The 18,565-nt window shown below is 32.9% G+C and overlaps 1 long non-coding RNA gene across 1 annotated transcript in view; it reads right to left on the bottom strand.

Moving 5' to 3' along the window:
• LOC127712611 (uncharacterized) overlaps positions 1-18,565 on the bottom strand; it is a 29,554-nt gene that overhangs the window by 726 nt on the left and 10,263 nt on the right. The window lies entirely within an intron of this gene.

The raw sequence follows: 18,565 nt of genomic DNA, 5'->3' as shown, positions 1-18,565 counted from the left end.
GTCTATTAGTATTAACATATATTTACACTTAAACATGTTTAACTATTTACCGCCCAATAATTACTCTTGAGGGATCGAACGTGCTCGCATTTTCGTTAATCATGTGTTCTGAAGCCTACGCATCATATCACCACGGGCGCTGTGATACCAGACATAAATTCAATGTCATGAAAATTCTTTGGACGAGTATTGTGAAAATAAATGTATAAAGTTTGAGATTGCATGTTGCATGTGTTATTTACCTAAGCGCGTCACTGGTTTTTATATCCTACGGTGTTTGTCGTTGATGGAATATGTTCGTTGTTGTTCTCCAGTTTGCATGTTGTGTCGACTATTATATCATTTGTTTGTGCGTTTCTCTATGATGAATGTTCATGTGTGTGTTTGAGTTGTATTTTTGTCACGTAGTGTTGCAATTTCAGAGATATTTTTAACATTGTCATAAAGCGGGGGGTTTGGAAGCCATTAAACAAGATTCAACCTACCATTTTTTCTTAAATTGTCCTGTACCAAGTCATGAATATGGCAATTGTTATCAAATAGTTTGTTTCTATGTATTTGATGTATGCTGGGCGTTTCTTTTTGTTGTACTTCAGTGTTCCTGCTGTTCCTTTTTTCCTCTTATAGTTGTTGTGTTTCCGTCGGCTTTAGTTTGAAAACCGGATTTGTGTTCTCTGAATCGATTGATGACCTGTGAAGACCGGCATACTACTGTTGCCTTTATTAGTATTTGAATGCTGTTAAATCTTCGTTTTTGTTAACGCAATAAGTTATTTATATTTGCACTGTATGTTGTTTAAAAATTTACACATCTTAATCATTAAGGATAAAGGTATCATGTGTATTAGTTATTATGTATCCAGGGAGAATATCTTATTCAATCTATATATGTGATAATATTCCATATCTTTATTTTATTTATCCCAATGCTTATCTAAACCATAACAGACCTTCACAGTTACAGTTACTTGTGTGTGTTTACTTTTCATAAATAGTTCATAAACAACCAGTACAATCACATAAACAGATTCCCTAAAAAATTACGAACTGTCTTGGGATTTAACAACAGACAGTTAATCCCCTAGGTCTAAATGACAATATCATGGGCCAAGGAAACAAATGTTATATCATGACTATTGATGATAAAAGACGACGTAATCATAGGTCTCAAGGCATGGGAATCGCATTAACCGCAATCAAAGAAAAAAAAAAATATCGTTCTAATTTTGCACTTGAAGATTTTTTTATCTATATCTAAAACCAATGGTAGACATCAATTGTTATGCAAATTGGGTAAAATGCCAAATAGTAATTACATAATATCTGTAACGAGTGTGATACAATATCGTTTTTCAGTTCAAAATATGAGTCTACACGGATTATTACAGTTCTTTGTCACCATAGGCTGTTCCTTCAAATTGACAAACCTGAAGATCATACAAAGTATTTTTTCAAAAATAGATTACATTATAAGAGGAAATGGTTTTATCAATTTGTCTAGTATTTTTCATGATTATACCGTTCAAAACTTTATACCTCTATATCATGTATATTTTGATAACATTGAGCTATCTATAATTTCTTATTCGTATTGAAAAAAACAGTTAGTAGTTTAATTATACGTCAGTTACATCAGACGTCAGTATAGAAATTAATGATTCTTCAATATGAGAATGTGAAACATCGAAGTTTAGATATGGTCCCTATAGCCATGTTATTCCAGTGGACCTCAACATCGTTCAGGACAGAGAGGTTATAAACTTTCTGAAAAAGGACCAAAATATCGCACACCGTCAATAATAAATTTGGAAGTGTGTCGTCAGATTATTTAACATATTCTTTCATCAAAGCATTTGTGTTCGAACCGGTCTACAAAACAGCAAATATTGTGGCGGTGGTATGACGTAAAACTACACGGAAGTCCTTACGAAGGAAATTATACATTCAACTTCATTTAAGGCTGTACGCTCCACAGAGAGTCATAGGTAAATAATCATGTCACTTCTACAGATCAGCTTTTAAAAGGCCTCCTCGAAACGTTTGAAGGTCCCCACTATGCACTAGTTACCTATACTTAACAAAAACCCCTTAAAGTATTGTTTCATCTCGGCCTTTAGTAAGTGCTCTACTATTAATCTTTCTGTGCTTTTATCGAGTTACTTAACTACTATCGTTAATTTTTGTAATAAAACATATGAAAACAATGGATGAATCATTTTTGGAGCGTAAAAATTTTTTTGATGCTTTAGATATATTACGTGCTTTTGGTGGTCCTTTTGCCTCGGTTGACAGTTTTTACTTTTCGTTATTCTAATCTTCCAACAATCTACTGAGAAAAGTAAATGCTAGATATACTTATTGAAGGTGCGATGGGATGATTAAACCACCACATTTTCTCCTTGACAACATTTAACTACGTTTTGGCAGTAAAGTTTATCGACAGATATCAATATACTTAAAGGCACCAATTGTGTCCCATTAAAAGCAAATATTTTTATTTACTTTTATGAATCATAGTTTACGACCGAACTCGTTAAAAATCACGAACTCTCTAACTATACTGCTAAAATCTACCCAAACGAACACCAGGGTTTTCGATATCACAAACTAGTCAAAACATCTACTTAATTTTATCATCGGTACAAGGACATCATTCGTAAACATAAATCAACATGCAGACATGTTATACCTTCAAGTATTTCACATCCAATCTTTTATTGTAAAATTCTTTACAAAGCACAAAAATGTCGGCATTCACCTCATAAGCTAACCAAGTTTTTATTACTATAATGTTGTCAGCTCATAAAAGATGGCATATTTTGGCTTTAATATTAGTTCACTTATAGGGTCTTTGCATCGGAAATAAACACATTTATTTTGTTTTTTTGGTTTCCTGGCAGTGCTAGTTATGATGTGTAAATTATATAAATATTATTCAAGTCTTTCGTTTTACGTTTTATAAAGGTTCTTAATTTTCTTTTCACGGCGTCACGGCGAAATAAAGTTAATTAGATCCCGTGCACATGCAGGGGTGGATCCAACCATTTTTAAAAGGGAGGTCTAACCCAGGATAAAAGGGATATTGAAAACCGTGCTTTTGTTCACATCTGGTTTTTTTTTAATGTCTATGGGTTGTTTTCTCATTGACACAATCATAAACATTCCAAATTCCACGAGTAGGGGTAGGGGGAGGAGGATGAAGGACATGGAAAATGAATAATATGTCCAAGTTAAGAATTCAATAAAATACACAATATTGCCGAAGATAAGACTTGGTGGTTATAGTAATATTAGCTCAACAAACTGTACGACAAGGGTTTTGCTAATTGTTAAAGAAATATGTGACATGGATTTGTCACATATTTGTTTTTATCATATGGATATATGGCACATTTACAATCATACTACCTCTCCTTATTTGTATGTTACGGGACGACCATTTGAAATTCAAAAAGGGGCATTATAAACGATTTTGTTTTGCCTGGTAAGAACTGAAGAAAAAAAAACTTTAAAACCAAGATAGGATGAAAACTTATATACTGCCAAACTGACTACGATAAGGACTTTGCTAATTGTTGAAACCCGTGCGACATCTAGTTTTTTGGTCTATTGATTGTTGTCTCTAAACAATCATACAGCATCCCTTTCATCGGATGAAATGAATGGTTTACCCAAGAAACTGCAGGAAACAATTGTGTACAATAATGGAAATAATTTTCCGCTCCACAAAGGAAATGGTCGTCTTCTAACAAAGAAAACAGCCTTGAAACTTTTTAGAAAATTAAAAAAAATTTAACAATATGTAACACCAACGTCTTTATTGCTCATCATATTTCTCAAATAAAAACGAACTCCGTGACGTCAGAATTTATCTCGAAAATTTGCGTTTTCGATTATAATTAATTCAAAATTATAATTGTTTAAAGTTCAACTGATACATCTTATTTCAAGTTCTGATTATCCGTTTTAATGCATATTACAAACTATCTTATTAAAGCGCAACATAAAACAATATCGTTTTGAACTAAAAATAACTGAAGGCACAAAAAAGTTGCATTTTCGGAATTGAACTGAAGAGTATAATGAAAATTTAAAAAATCTACATCTTTCTCTTTTAAAACTAGGGACTGCGTCGGACTGCAAACAGTTATCGGCAAAGGAAACCCTACTGGTAATCTTCTTTGGTTCATCATTAATGGCGATACATTAAACTGAAAAGGCATTGACATTGGTCCCATAGGATAATATCCATAAGTCGTCAAATACTGTAAGGGAGAAGCACTCGCGGAAGTTACTGTAGAGCTAGTTGTAGTAGTTGTAGTAGTTGTTGTAGTTTGAGGTGTTCTTAATTTTGGAAACTCGACGCCATAAATCTCTGGTTTGGATTTTTTGGCTGTTCCGTGGTTTTTTTGGATACTTCTCCAAAATTTGATGAAAAGACCTGGCGGCCGCGTCTAAGTCTTTAGGTATAATATCCCGGTAATGTTTTTCCATAATTGCAATGTCAGGATGAATTAAAACCATTTGAAAGTTGTCTCAAACCAAAACTTCCTACTGGATAGTACTAATCTGTGTTTGTGTTGACAAGATGTGGTAAAACTTTGCTAAAAAATGTGTCGCACGTTTTTTCATATGTTTGCTTTTTCAAATGAAGGTTTTGTTTCAGCTTCTCAAGATCCTTGGTAATATTTTTGACTGTTGAAGATGCATCGTAAAACTGCTTTTTCTCAACATCGTGCTTATCAAGATCATTACAAATCTGTGGACCTTCGCAAACGCCAAAGTTCGCAATTCCGCGTTGTATGTCCTAGTCTCATGTGACGCTGTCCATACTGAGATTTGGTTTAGTCAACCTTTAAATTCGAATTGGTGAACTTTTTCTCCATGTTCTCCAAATAAAATTGAGAATGGAAATGGGGAATGTGTCAAAGAGACAACAACCCGACCATAGAGCAGACAACAGCCGAAGGCCACCAATGGGTCTTCAATGCAGCGAGAAACTCACGCACCCGGAGGCGTCCTTCAGCTGGCCCCTAAACAAATATGTATACTAGTTCAGTGATAATGGACGTCATACTAAACTCCAAATTATACACAAGAAACTAAAATTAAAAATGATACAAGACTAACAAAGGCCAGAGGCTCATGACTTGGGACAGGCGCAAAAATGCGGCGGGGTTAAACAAGTTTTTTGAGATCTCACCCCTCCCCCTACACCTCTAGCCAATGTAGAAAAAACAAAAGTACAACAGTACGCACAGTAAAACTCAGTTTAAGAGAAGTCCGAGTCCGATGTCAGAATAGGAAACAAAAGAAAATAAACAAAATGACAATACTACATAAATAACAACAGACTACTAGCAGTTACTGTCATGCCAGCTCCAGACCTCAATTAAACTGATTGAAAGATTATGTCTTCATCATATGAATATCAGGCACAATCCCTCCTGTTAGGGGTTTAGTATTATACCATCATAAAATATATGAGAATAACATAACCCGTGTCATGCCAACAACTGGTTTTAGAATAAATATGTTAAATTCCGATGCAAAGACCCTATAAGTGAATCAATATTAAAGCCAAACTATGCAATCTTTAATGACCTGACAACAGTATCGTAACTATATCCCTTCTTAATAAGTCTGTTTAAAGGTTTTGTTAGCCTTTGAGGTGAATACTGACATTTTTGTGCTTTGTAAAGAATATTACCATAAAAGATTGGATGTGAAATACCCGAACGTATAAGATGTCTGCATGTTGAGTTATATTTACGAATTGAAGTGTTCTTTAGCACTTTCAAACTCCACACTTTTAATGTTGACTTTATCTTCCAGCTCATCAATTAACAACTGTAATGGAGATCTGTACATATTTTTCCGTAACTGACGCTTACAGTTGGACTCGAGTGCTTCAACGGGATCTCTGCTTGATTTGAAGTAGCATTTCGGTTCCATAACATTTCTTTGTTAAAAACCCACTAACCTAGGGAGAGCATCCATAAAAAATTCTCAATTTCATCCATATCATGTAGGTTCCCTCGATCTCCTTTGAGCATCTAAACGATTCCGTTATACAAGAATCACTGACGACAATTATCCAGTTTTCCTCATTATCGAGATATTGGTTTCGAAATATTTTTCCTCCTAAACTAGGAATTCGGCACTGAAGGTCACTTTTTGATTCCTCATATGTGCATGGAGTTTCTGGAATATAGAACCTTTCCCAGGCTCATACGTTACTTTAATTTGTGTTTTGTTCATGATCAAGATCTTTGTTCTGTGCATGTAGCTCGTGCATCCCAAGATACATTCGGTTTAGTCTATTTTCATACATGTTAAATGTACTGTTATAGATATAAATCATCGTTGTACTAGTAGCCCTCTTTTGGACGATACCACTGGGCTTTTGTTTGTTTTTTGAAAGGTTAGACACACACGTTCCGTATACTAAAGTCATATGAGGGTGTTGATGGGGTTTACAGAATAGAAAATTATGATATTTAAAAGTGCAGAAAAAGAGTTAAAAAAAAAAAGAATACAGAAAATTACCTCAAACGTGAATTATGGAATACAGAAATGAAGGACTCCACATCCAGACCCTTTTATATTGTTTTAGTAAAAAAAAGTGAGGTACATGTACAGAATTACAAAAAAAGAATTTCATGAAGTATAAAACAAACACCAAAAAAAAACAAAAATTTGAGCATAATTAAAAGGGGCAGTCGAAACCAAGGGACCAAGTCGAATAAAAAGACACAAAATCATTGGCCAGATATAAAAACTATAATGATACAAACAATTTTCAACCCCCTCCCCAAGAAAATTACAGATTACAAATGCATCATTTCATTTAAATAAACAATGCTTAAAATTCGAATAAGGTTAATGTTTTTAAGCTTTAAAGCAGAAAACTGCAACCCAATATTAACCCGGCCAAATTATTAACTTAGCAAATCGCATAAATCTATAAATAAGCGATTTCCCGCTCACTTAAAAAGTTGGCGCATTTCTAAAGCGAATCTAATAATGGCAACAAAGAAAAATAGTTACGGCCGAGAATACTTAGCAGGAATGGCTACGGGGCGAAATATGAGAAGTTTAATAATACAGGAAATGATAAAAGATGGTGCAAATTTGAAAACTGGTGATGTACCAAGAGGAGTGTACACAAAAATTGCCGGCAAATTTAAGATCAACAGACAATCTGTAACAAATTTCTGGAAGAGATATGTCTCAGAAAGCTCAATCTCACAGAAAAAGAAAGAAAAAACAATGATAAGAAGAAGAAAATTTAAATGAACCAGACGTTAGATAAATTGAATTTATTAAGAAAGAAAATCTCTCAATTACAGCCAGGGAATTGAAGGATAAGTTACTTCGCTATTCGCCTGCGAATGCTAATGTAGATGTGTCCACTATTAATCGCACAATGTCCAGAGATCTTGATTTTACATTTAGACGATTACATCGTCCGTTCGGGGATAGATTTACACCGGGAAATATAAGATATACCCAAGCGTATTTAGAACTTATCCAAATTAAAACACCACATCAAATCAAGTTCTTGGACGAGAGTGGTTTCAAGTTGGTCACTGCAAGCAGAAACTATGTTCACTCACAAAAAGGGGAACAGTGTATCGAAATTGGGAGATTTATTCCAGGTGCAAATTTAACTTTAAACTTTTTGATAGGTCTTGACTGCGTTTTATATTATAATTTTGTCGACGGTCCATCAAATTCAGAGCGTTATCTTAATTTTTGGCACGAGGCAAGTCTAATACGGGACTGTTATGGCCGACCGACCTTTTTCCGGGAGATTTGATATTTGTTGATAATTGCGCTATCCACCACCATCGAGCTGAGGGAATCCTTAATAATTTCTTTAATATGCAAGGTATTGATTATGGGTTTCTTTCGGTATACTCACCGGATCTGAATCCCGTTGAAATGTGTTTTTCAAAACTTGAAACTGTCATAAAGCAAGAAAGGTTTAAGGAACGTTTTAGCCAAAACCTTAAATAAGCCGTGATTAAAGCAATTCAGGAAATAAACAAGTCTGATATTAATGGATGTCATAGACATACCGGATATTTCAATGTTTAGATGTTGTTCTTGTTTTTTGTTTTGTTTCATTGTAACAGTGAGTAGTTGTAGTAGATTCTTTTGTAGTCACGTGAGTTCATTGATAAAATTAAATCAATACCAAGATTGTTGTTTTTATGTTATAGGCCAATGAAATCGATCGATACATTCCCTTTTGCTAAATACAAACAACATTGTTACGATTGATTGGGCAAACGCTAAACTTGACTGCAGTTGAGTGTATACAGCATGAAGTTCACCAAAACCTGTAGCGTTATTTATTTTCATATTGAATAAAGCATCTGTAGATGCCTTCATCTTGATTTTCCTAGACATACACTTTTAACTTTTCCTTAATTTTTGGCATTTTTGATGTTGTTTAACGTTCTTTGTAGTAATTTCAATATCAGGATAGAATAGGAATATTGATTTTCAAAACAGTAAACCTCAACATTAAGTATTTTTGTTGGTCAGCTGCTATATATTTCTTTTATCATACCATCCAGATATATATTTTTGTATTGCCTAGTTTTTCAAAATTTATGAAACAAGATTTTTGTCAATTGCTTTCACACAATTTTAATTTTGTTTTCGATCAGCTTACCAACTCTTTTATTACACTCATTTGTATACATTTCATTATTCAATTGATTTAAAATGTTTTAATTCACAAATAACTGAACTATGTGAACCCAAACCTCTTTATTTGGACTGTACCAAAAGATATCAAGATTGTCTGAATCGTTTGCATAATTTCATAATTAAAAATGAAATTTGATATTTTTACAGGTAGTTTTCATTATCTAAAAAACTACTGTTTTATGCCAATATCCCTGCATGTGTATATTTAAGGACACTTGTAGATTTTAGGGTGCACTATGATGATCAGAACATTGAAAAACAAATGTTTGATAATACAAGGAAAGCAATTGTTTCGTAAAAATTAAGTTCCAACAACGAGGAAGTCAAATATTGTGCTTTTTTCACCAAATGAATTAAGATGGGTGTAGTCCTAACCTGTACAAATATTTAACTTTAAGCAGACTTTATGACTGCTTTCCAAGTTAAATGAAGACATTGTAAGCAGGCTAGCAAGTTAACTTTATCGGTGGTAGACCAGACCTATGTCTGCTATTATAGGACTGCTGCAGATTGTTCCAGACCAGACCTGTGGACAAATCTACTATTGACAGGTCCTGGGAACAAGTTTGCCCGGACAAGAACTGGAGATAGGTCTCGTTATGTCAGATTGCCGTCTTATTAGTACTGAGCTTTTATTATGTAAACAATAATCGTATTGTTCGATTTTATTTCATTTTATTTTCTTATATACATTATATTATTGCTTTAAAATAGGGATGGCAACGAGTACAAGAGTACTCGAGTATTCGATCGGAAGGCCGAGTACTCGAGTACAATTTAGTACTCGGATGCTTGTTTTGCCTTTTATAAATATTAAGATATTTCTCCTCACATTTCCCCTTATCTTAGTTCTGTTTGAAATATTACCTTCGTAATAATTTTAATTAATATCTATTAACAACGTAAATACGTTTATCCTGAGACTACTATGTGTTATGGTAGTCTCAGGATTATCCATAATCGCAAAACGTCTTTTAGCAGTACCAGCCACGTCCGTTCCGTTGGAGAGGATTATTCATGTGTAGGACTGGTTGAAACAAAACTTAGAAACATACATTCATCTGAAGTTTTGGATCAGATCATATTTGTGAACAAGAACAAAATCAAAGTGCCCTTCGATGAACCTTACGCAACTGATTAGAGACATGTGTAACTGTGTTTGTAAATGGATTACCACTTTCATGGACTAATAACTGAAAAGCCGTAAACGTACCTTTGTTTTTTTTTATCAAGACTTCTTTAGAAACGTGATTGGTTTGAGTTGAACATTAAATGTAATAAATGTTTTGTGAACCTTAATTATTGTTTAATTTGTAATTTAATATCGTTTCATACAAGTAGCTTATGGTTCAATATTTTGTTGACAAATTATGGCAGAAGTCCTAATATAAAAAGTACTAACTGCACAGGAACAGATGATACAGATTGTCAATCAAGTCGGACTTTATAATTGGCATGTTTCAAATTTGGTTAATGAACATGATGAACACACACTAATTGCTATTATGATAGGAAGTTTTAGAAACGGTCGTCAGTTATTCGTTATTCAATTGACACAAAAAAAGGACTAGCGATACACATAACCAAGGATTAAGTTAGGTTTTGAAGTTATATAGTTTGAGTACTGCAATAATATGTATGCCTTTCGTTAAGATGTTTTGAGCGATGTCATTATATTATAGTTTGGTTTATTAAAAATAATAACACAAATACCGCATTGCAACAAAAATCAAAATTTTCGCTAGACGTTTAAGATTTATCCGAGTACTCGAGTATTAAATTTTAGATCTTTTGACATCCCTACTATAAAAGTTCACACTTGTTGATCGAAATATATACATGCAACCAACATCAAAGAAAGCCATGACAGTTTCTTTTTAATTGGAAATTGATGCAGAAAAAAAAATGAAGTCATTGAGTTCCAATATTGCTGTTATTTGTATTAAGCAATCCATCCGGAGTTAAAAAAAGTTACTAATTTATTATGCGGCTATATATATTTTCATAATAAAGTGCAAATATGGTCAGTTTTAATTGATGCGGTCAAACTTGTGTTAGAAGAGTCAGCTTGAAATATGAAAGCTTCAGATTTTTGGTGACGATTCAATTATTTGAATAAAAAGATGACATGCTGGCACTCTAAATTGAAGTAGAAATTCTTTTTTAGTCATTGCGTTCCAATAATGCTCTGATTAGTACTGTAAAATCCGTCCTAATTTAAAATGTTTACTGATTTATTATGCGGCTAAATATATTTTTATAATAAAGTGCACATATGATCAGCTTTGGTTGATGCGGTCAAATAATTTTGTTATATGAGCCAGCCTGAGATATACATACTTCTGTTTATTTGTAACGATTCAATTATTTTTATAAAAAGAGGACGTGCTGGCACTCTTAAATGATACAGAAAAAGAAACAGTAGAAGTGTGGGCACTCTGAATTGTAGCCGACAATAAGTATAGGTAACTGTATACCAATATTGCTTTCATTTATCATGATTATTGTATATAATGTAGGATCTATGCGATTTTGTCGTTTTTTATGTTTTTACGACTTAAAAAAGGGACTTTTAAGAATTTGATATTTATTGAGATATATATTCAATGCACGTTAGCAGTGTTACCATTATCGTTATCGATTATTCAAAAAAGGTCACGGAGAAATTTGTACGACAAGCAAAGTTTTAAGTATACTTTATTTACAAATACAAATGTACTTAATCATGTTAATATGTATTGTTTAAATCAAGAAACAATGACATTTCAAAATAATTTATATAAATCGATGTAGGGCGGCCCTGGTTACATGTAATCATTGTAATAAGTTGACTTAGTTTTAAGCAGACCAGCCAACAGTTTTCCTGAGATCTGGTTCCATCGGATTTGTCAAAATCAAAGATAACTTATGGCAGAACTGGTTTCGAAGTAGACTTAAAAAAGTAACAGGCCTGTATAAAGTTATTTTTTCGGCAGTCATAAAAACAGTCATAGGACCAAGTCCGTTTTTCAAGTTAACTTGATTGTGGTCCTTGGACTGATCAGAATTTCAGAATGGCAAATGGTATTGGAATAAACAATTTTGTGAAGTGTTCGGGGTTAAAAGTTAATTTTTCTTTAACCGAACCAACATGGTTTGGAAGAAATACATGTAACAAAGAAGGTTCCCTTCCCATTCAATGGACAGATGGTTTTAAAACATTAGGTTTAAAATTTAATGCTTTTGAAGAAATTGTAAATACTAATGTAGATACATGGATAGACAAACTGGAATCAATAATTTAAATGTGGAAGATCAGAAACCTTAACTTGATCGGCACAATTATAATTCTTAAATCACTTTCAATATCAAAGCTTATTTATGTCATTTCATCTACTCATGTACCAAAATCTTATGGAATCAAAATTCAACGTGATATTAACATTTTTTATGGAATGGTTGTACTCCGAAAATTAAATGCGATGTTATTCAAAAGTCTGCTTGCGAGAGGGAACAGAAAACCCCAAATTTGGAATTACTGCTGTTATCCTTTATATTTATTTGTTTTTATAGTGATTAAGATCATAACACAATGTTGACTGCTGTATCCCAATTTTTTGACATTTATGTCTGTTTGTTTTGTTCACACATCGTTGTCAATATAATGAAATTTTATGCGACTGTCGTACAAGTGAGCGGTTAAGTAAGCTATAAAACCAGGTTTTATCCACAAATTTCTACGTAAGAAAATGCCTTTCCCAAGTCAGGAATATGACAATTGTTATCCATTCGTTTGATGTGTTTAAGCTTTTGATTTTGACATTTGATTAGGGACTTTCCGTTTTGAATAGTCCTCGGTGTTCGGTATTTTTGTGTTTTTTTTTGCTGCTTTTTCGTATTATGTGAGTAAAAGATGTCTGTTAGAACATGACTCCAAATGGAAACATGTTTCCAAAGCATTCTTCTCTCTTTTTGATTTACAGGATTTATTTATGAGCAGATGTGCATTTGAGTTTCTAAATTAAAAGGCACCTCTTTATTATGAAGAAGTGTTATCTGCTTGGAAACGTTTCAAGGGGATTTTCAATCCGTTACATGCATTTCATGTGAGAAAAGAATTTATTTGGTTCCATATTTTTTCAAAGTTGACAGAACGAGTATTTGTTACCGATCTTGGTACATACGAGGAATTGTGGAAATTTTTGATTCACTGCCTTTTAAATGTACTATAGAAAGCAAACTTCAAGCTTTTCAATATGAAATGATACACAGAATAGTCTCTCATAATTATGCTCTTGAAAAATATAAACCTTTTGTAGAGAGATAGAAACTATTAAGCATATTTTTTTGAATGTACAGAAATACAACAATTTGGCAAAGAATTCTCTTAATTTGTGGTATTATTTTTTTGGAGTAAGAATATTTTGAATAAACACAGTGTCAAGTTTAGTGTTTTAAATTCTGATAACTTTGTTTTAAATTATTTTATTCCACAGGCAAAGCATTTTGAATACGAATGTATCATGTGTGTATGTAATGAACTCAAGAGTAGTTTAAAGATGTATCATGTACTTTGTATTCACAAAGTATGTTGTAAATGTTTACTATTATTTAGTCGCATAATAACAATTATAACAATGCCATTAATTGTATTCACTTATGTCTTGAAACAATCAATGTATGCACTGTAGTTTGAACACCAAAAAGATCAATAAAAATAGAAATTGAACAATATCGTTGAAAGTATACTGACGTCAACATCAAACACTAGTGACCCACAATAAATACTACTGACATCACAAAAAATAAGGTTCCCTGTCCCTTTTTTTATTGAACAATCTTTTATGTTGACAAGGCCCGGTATCACAAGCTTTTGCACGATTTATAAGTCAAAAGTTTGTTTTAAATAACACAGAAGAACGCTAGAACGTCAGGTATGGAAACTGTAACATATGGTATCCTGGATCACTGTTTAAATCTCGACCATTTGTTAGTCAAGACGCATATGAAATGAACAAAACAAGTCCATTCAAAGGATTTAAATCTAAGCATATCGGTATTAAATATACAACATAACGCAGCTATATATATCTCTGGTTAATGCACATTTTTTAATCCTTGTTTTGTTTGCCTCTTTTCTAGCTTCTTCTTGTACTTCTGATACATGATATACATTTATGGAGCAAATAACCATAATATAAAAATAAATTCTCTATCTTTTCAGACAGATTTACACCATAAGTTTGTTTTATAAAGTACGTTTAATAGCGAATTTGATACAAACCTGAACGACTAAGGCGAAGTAAAGGCTACTGAAACACAATAATAAAATATGGTATGCTCGCTTTTACATAATGAAGAACAAACAATTATATTCAATATTCTTGGACATCCCCTACACAGTCTCAACGTTTAATCAACCTTTTATGTGTTTTCAAGGTAGCATGCTCGACTTGAGTGTGGAAGACTCAAACTCCGACCTGGTCAAATTATTGGTATTTGCTGCTTCCACGTTAAGCACGCGGCATTTAGCCGTAAGAACAACACATTTTCATGTGTGTGTAGATTAAAAATTATATTTCAATTATCTCCGAATCGTGCCTTTCTCAAATTTTTTGTTATATCTTTTTCTCTTTTTTGGGGAGAGGGTCACTTTTTTATATAAAAAATAAGAAGATCTGGTATGATTGCCAATGTGACAGCTATCCACCAAAAATCAAATGAATTGTTGATTCTAAGCAATTATAAGCAGTCATAAGATCTTAAACTATGAAAAAAACATTACCGTATAGTCGGTTTAAACTACACCGACATGAAAAAATTGACAAAATTCAATAGGAAAAAAATATCAGCCTTTAACAAAACAATTTACTGAAACAAAAATTAATGACATGAACCTAGGACAATCACTCAACTACAGTCTCCTGACTTGGGAAAAGCACATATATAATGTGGAGGGGTTAATATGAATAAGAAGGGGTGGTATGAGTGTCAATGAGACAACTTTCCATCAAAGTCCAAATGTATCAAAAGTTTACAGTCATAGGTCAAAGTACGGACTTCAACACGGAGTTATAGCTCACAACGAAATGCAAGTTTTAAAGGGGCCAAAAAAGACAAGTGTAAAACAATTCAAATAAAACGGTCTAATCTACATAAAAAAAAGAAACGAGAAACACCTATGAACCACAACATGAACCATCAAAAAACGACATCTACTAAACATCAGGTTCCTGACAAGTCATTAAAATGCAGCGGGTTTAAACGTTTTAAACGGCGCCAACCTTCACCCTAATCAGAGACAGTAGTGTAACATTAAAACATAAAACGACACACTATGAAATATCAATTTAAATGGCTTAACTCTAAGTACACTGAACGAATAAGTTTGATATATGACACAAGATAAATACAATATTAAAACGTATTTTCTCGCTGCATTGAAGACCCATTGGTGGCCTTCGGCTGTTGTCTGCTCTTTGGTCGGGTTGTTGTCTCTTTGACATATTCCCAATTTCCATTCTCAATTCTATAGCCTATATAACATAGATTTTCAGGCAGTAATACAAAAAATATGTACAAAAATGTCAATAAGACAACTCTTACCTGAGGCAAACTGGCGTTAAATAAAAAGAAACGTACACAGGTAAATTAAAACATCATTATTTTGTCGTAAGAAGAATGGAATTAAACCTGTTGGACAAAATTAATAAATTTGTTGTGCATAGTATGAGTACAGAAGCAAAAAAGCATCGTCATAGTTGGTAAATATTAAAAAAAGCGAGACAAAATATATCGCAATATAACTAAACATTAAATTACAGAATTGCATTACCAATTGCGTCAACAGGTCAAATTAACACGAACGTACAATATGAGAGTCCTCGCAGTTACTGAAAGCTAGTTAAAAGCAATTAAGGTATTTTTTGTATATTTAATTGTAATATATTTTTTTTAAAAGCACACAATTCACGAATGAGTCAATACCTAGTTTTGTTTTGAAATCGAAGAAGTGGTTTTTTTCAGTGTTTCAAGAATTGGATCCAATGGAATTAAGGTGAACAGACTGCTCCTACTCGCTAGGCACGAGAAAAGAATAACAACGGTACCTCCAAAGCCATGCATGTTACTTGATGTAGGGGTTAGTTTAGTATAGAATATTGAAGAGAAAGGCTGTCAGGTAACAAACGTAATCATGGATGATGATACGACAACCATGCATAGCAAGAATACGCAGCAAAATAGACCATGAAGTAAAAAAAATGAAGTGATATGGGTCATATTAGAGTACAACTTGGAAGTTTATTATAAAAAAATGAAGAAAAAAGATAAATACTTATTTGCTGATATTATTCATGATATTGCTCCCCTACACAATTTTTACATGTTTGCTGTCCTGTGTCAAATAAAATGACCGGAAATCAATAGCCGAAAACATTTCCACAATCGTTCCCCATATTCTTAACTGTCATTATTATTGTAAAGAACTCTGGTGCAACTGAATTTAAAAGAAAAAAATTCATCCAACCACAGCTACAGATAAAAACGCATCAAAAGTCACCGGCTTAACCATTGCTCACAACTTTCTATTTTACAGCGGTCACACAGTAGATTCATGTCTACAGCAAATAGCTCTACAAAAATTCATATGCTGGTTAAACGGTATCCCTTCTAGGATATTAATTTTGTTAGGACATGCGTTACCTCAAGATTTTATTATATATTCCGTTTACACTAAGTCTTGCATGAAACTTTGAAAAAACTCCAAGCTGTCAGTTTGATACAACTCTTGAAACTACTTCAAGACCAAATTGTCTCGTCTGTAGAATTGAAAAAAAAAATGCGTACCGTGGTTTAGATCTTGACCAAACATTGCTAGCATACAATCGAGAACACGAAAACGGTATACAAAGTATACTGTCTAAGAAAAGAGATGACGGACAAGTCAAAGTTACTAAATACAAGTCTACAGCGAAGAAAATTAGAGAATTCTTTGCAAATAAAATCGACAAAAACTAGACCTTTTTGAAGACCTGCTTGAGCATTATTTCTTGTGTAAATTAAGAAATCATTATGCATGCACTTTGCAGCAACAAAAAAACTATCACAACGAATGAATTACGCATACATATAACACTTTGTATAACTCTACATGTACATGAACAGTGATGTACTCTAGGTGAGCTATCACCTTGTCATTATGATCCACTTTTTATAAAACACAATCTCGCTGAAACATCCGGCTCATTTGTTATTCGCATCCTTTATATTACAAAAACAGCAAACACAACTTAACGTTTTTTGTATAAAAATATGAAGGATTCAGGATAATGTGTTCTTCCTTTTGTAATTAAATGTTAAAAGGGTATCGACACTTTATTATTTGTTTTAAAACGAAAAACTAATGTATTAACAAGCACATTCTATCGTATTTATTAAATATACAATAAAATATTCTACAAAAATTGTACGGTGATGTGTAAGTAAAATCTCAGTTTTAACAAATAATAATCTCTTGTTTATTATTGTTTGATATAAGTCAGTCTATCAATACTATTACTGTCTATGTAATAAATTTATTCTACTCCTAAATTTATTAATGTTACTTTGCAAACGGTATTGATGGAGCATTGACAAATTATTTTAGAAGATTTTTTTATATGAATTTGGTTTTGATTTAGAAAGAATGTTTTACGGAAAACCAGATAATGTTTTCGGTGGGATATCGGATTATCGATGAAAGTTCATTAGTTAAGGTAGTATTATAAAAATATTATACACCAGACCAACTGACGAGGATGTTAGCAACTATGAGTAATCGGACTGTCTTCAACAATGAGAAAAAAAAAACACAACTCATTGCAAGCTATAAAAAACCCCGAAATGACTAATGTAAAACAAATTAACGTTACGAGGAAACCTTTTATTCACAGAAATCACTGGTAGATATGTTTTAACAATGACAAAAATATATTTCACCTTGGCATATATTTCGGCGGGAATGAAATAAACCCTTATTCAAGAAATTAATACAAATAAGATCATAGTGATATGATTGAGAATGGAAACGGGGAATGTGTCAAAATTACAACAATCTATCCAAAGTATAGAAAACAGCCCGAGGCCACCAATGGGTTTACAACACAGCGGGAAAATCCCGCACCGGAGGTGGACTTCAGCTTGCTCCTTAAAAAAACGTGTACTAGTTCAGCAAATATGGACATGATACTAAATTCCGAAACATATGAATCAAAAATAAAGTATTATACAAGACTAACAATGGCCAGAGGCTCCTGACGTAGGACAGGCGCATGAATCCGGTGGGGTTAAACATGTTTTGTGAGATCTCAACCCTCCCCTTTACCTCTAGCCAATGTAAAATACACAAAACACACATCAATATGCACAGTTAAACTCAGTAAAAAAGAAGTCCGATGTTAGAGCAGGTAACAGAAAAAACTAAGCAGAATGACAATGATGCATACATTAACAGTGGACTCAATTTAACTGATTGAAAGATTATGTCTCCATCATATCTAAAATCAATCACAAATCCTTCCGTTAGGGGTCTTGTATCATACCATTATAAACGAACATAACCCACATCATACTAACAACTATTATTTTAGAGTAAATGGGTTTATTTCCAATGCAAAGACTCTATAGGTCAATCAGTATTAATTTTTAAAAAATGCCATTTTTAATGACTGATAACAGTATCGTAACTATATTCCTTCTCAATAAGTCTATTTTAAAGTTTGGTTAGCTTTTGAGGTGAATGACGATATGTTCTTACTTTGTATGGAATATTACCATAAAAGATTGAACGTCAAATACCTTTACGTATACGATGTCTGCATGT

The sequence above is a fragment of the Mytilus californianus genome, unplaced genomic scaffold, assembly GCF_021869535.1.
Source record: "Mytilus californianus isolate M0D057914Y unplaced genomic scaffold, xbMytCali1.0.p SCAF_8, whole genome shotgun sequence".
Classification (NCBI taxonomy): Eukaryota; Metazoa; Mollusca; class Bivalvia; order Mytilida; family Mytilidae; genus Mytilus; species Mytilus californianus.
This window is presented reverse-complemented; position numbering and strand designations above follow the sequence as displayed.